Here is a 3,112-nt window from a genome sequence, read left to right as displayed (position 1 = left end):
ATATCATACAGATATATGTTCTTATTTTAATATTTCAGAATCTACCCTAAAATCCTTCTCTGTAATGCTTTGTAAATGTGGCACCAAAAAACACACCTGTAGTTTAAGATAAATAATGATTACCCCAAACTTAAGGAATTGCCATCTTGTAAGCGTAATTTTAAGTTTTTTAATTTATATATACCAATTAATCTTAATCAATGTCAAGGCCAGGCATGCTGGCTCATGACAGTAATCCTAGCGCTCTGGGAGGCTGAGGCAGGAGGATCACTTGAGCCCAGGAGTTTGAGGTTGCTGTGAGATATGATGATGCCACTGCACTCTAGCCCAGGCAACAGAGTGAGACTCTCTCAATTAAAAAAAAAAAAAAAAAATCAATGTCAAGAAACCATAGATGGTCTGTGGGCTTATCCACCACCAGGGTTTCTGCCCACTTTCTACAGGAAATTAATATTTTACCCCTAATTAAATCCCTCTGTGTATTGTAGAGAGTGAAATTCATGTGCTTCCTCATCGACCTCTAAAGAGGTAACAAAATAATATAAGAGAAAACACCTTATGAAAAAGGAAGAAGAGACCCCTTTGCTCCTTGAACCTGCACTGCTCCACCTTCTGTATCTAAACACTGGAAGAAAAACAGCATCACTTATTTTAATATAAAATCTATTCGTTACTTATAATGAAAAGCTGTTTTTAAAAATGAAGTCAAAAATTAAAAAATGGAGAATATTAGAAAGTTCCTTAAAATGAGGAACAATTTATTTTACCTTACTATCCGTTTAATTACATCACTGACAAGATCTCAACAGGCCTTTCAAGCTTCCGAGCACATCCTTGTGCAACAGAAAGATCTTTATCTGCCTCGCCAATGATATTGTCATTACTAAATCAAATGTCAGAAAAATTGGACTAATGACAGCTTAACACAGTTCACATCCTGATCTTATAAATGTAGTTGTATGCCATTTCACACATGTGAAATGTGTATATCCAGTAAGTATAATCTCCCTTTCAACTAAATAACATCTAAAACACCCCTTGGGATGAATAAATTATGGTCTGAGAATAAAGTGGGTGTTAATAGGATCTGATTCTAAAAAAAGAGATGATATCAGTAGATAAATAGTATACATGGCTGCATTATTTGGTAAATATAATAGATACCTAGTTTTTTGCAAACAACAGGACATTTTCAAGAGAAGCACAGACCTTGGCTTCCTTCAAATCACTGAGAGCTTTCTGAAATAATTTTTTCAATCTAATTAATAATATTATGGAACAAATACAAAGAAATAAACTCTAAATTCTCAAAACAAAGATTATAAAATTATCATAGCTTTATCACACTTCGATCTTTAGCAGTTATTTGACCAAACAAAACATTTTGTTTTGGGGGGCAACAAAAGTGTTGAAGGAGCAAGGATTTGAGAGTCTGAGAGACCGAGATTTGAATGTTGGTTTAGCTTTGTCTTCTTGGGAAAGTTACTCAATCTCTGTCTCCCTTTCCTCTTCTGTAAAATGAGCATGGTTTCCTCTTCTGTACAATCAACTAAGAGAGTTGTAAGGATTAAGTAACTCTAAGGAGCCTATCTCACACCACAGCAGTGGTAGTTCAATAGTTGGTGCTCAATTAATTCTCTTCTTTTCCCAAGTGACCTTTCGGAAACCACAAGCAGTTTGAACTGGATTGCTAGTTGCAAACTATTCAAAATAAAAGACATTATAGCTGATTCATATTCTAAAACCTGAAATGAACCTTTAAAAGCCCCTAGTATCTAAATGATTTGAAACAATATTATTTCAATGGGTTCAATAAAGTTCCCTCAGAATTTGTTATAGTTTATGACCCAATTAGTTTTGTCTTTAAATATGTATACAATCACTGGTTTAAAATCAAGATGTCAGTCAAACAAAAATATAGCCAAACATCTCAGTTCAGGCATACAATGTAACTAAACAGCCTGCAGTACAATAAAGACAGCAAAGTAAACACTGGAAAGAGATAGCCGGCCTTGTTGTCTCTGTTGAACATGTCAGAGGACGGCATCTAAAAATATTTGAAAAATCTGTCTATTTTCCATCTGTTATATTTCTCAGAGGATAACTAAAAGTTCATGTGTAAGTTCACTGTAAGTTCAAATGTGTCATATCAGGTCATTTACAGGGTAAAAGTTCACCGGGAGTTTACTATTAGTTTTTAAAGACTGAAGTGGAAAAAGAATAAATATACTAATTGAAGCTATTTTATATTATGACCACTGCATTTTTAAGCATCATTAATAAAAATTGTAAATTTTAAAAGGCCATGTACAATATATAATGGCAATAATAATGATTATGAAGAAGATGCCTAAGATATTATTCCTTGGGTCTGTCCTTAGAGAAGAAGCTATAGATGAATCTCTGTTGTTCTAGATATTATTTAAGCAAAACAGTTGTCATATTTTATATTACATTGAATATTTTGTTTAAACCACATATTTAAAAACAATAATATAGAGATATAGAAAAAAGAGGGAAATATCAGAAATAATAAATCAATTACCATCTTACTATTTAACTGAATGGAGAACATTTTTAATTTGCAGTTGCTAAGAATGCTATTTAAGGTACAACATTTGTGGGCTGCTTATAATAAAAGCAGGAAGCCAAGAGAAATATGTTTCATTTAGAATAAATTACTGAATTATTGAAAAAAACCTAAACCAGATAGCATTAGTAAACATTATTTGAGTCACTGAGGCAAAAATTAAGATTTTCTTTTGGATAAAATCATAATATATTTTTTAATAATTTGGAAGAAGGTTGGGCGCAGTGGCTTACACCTATAATCCCAGCATTTTGGGAGGCTGAGTCAGGAGGATCACTTAAGTCCAGGAGATCGAGACCAGACTGGGCAACATAGCAAGACCCTGTCTCTACAACAAATTAAAAAATTAGCCGGGCACGGTGATGCACATCCGTAGTCTTAGCTACTCGGGAGGCTGAGCCAGGAGGATTAATTGAGCCTGGGAGTTGGAGGTTGCAGTGAACTATGATTGTGCCACTGCAATCCAGCCTGGGCAACAGAGCAAGATCCTGTCTCAAAAAAAAAAAAGTAAAAGAAGAAAAA

The sequence above is a fragment of the Propithecus coquereli genome, unplaced genomic scaffold (genome assembly GCF_000956105.1).
Source record: "Propithecus coquereli isolate 6110/MARCELLA unplaced genomic scaffold, Pcoq_1.0 Scaffold228, whole genome shotgun sequence".
In the NCBI taxonomy this organism is placed as follows: domain Eukaryota; kingdom Metazoa; phylum Chordata; class Mammalia; order Primates; family Indriidae; genus Propithecus; species Propithecus coquereli.
The sequence above is the reverse complement of the archived record's forward strand: the minus strand, read 5'-3'. Positions refer to the sequence as shown.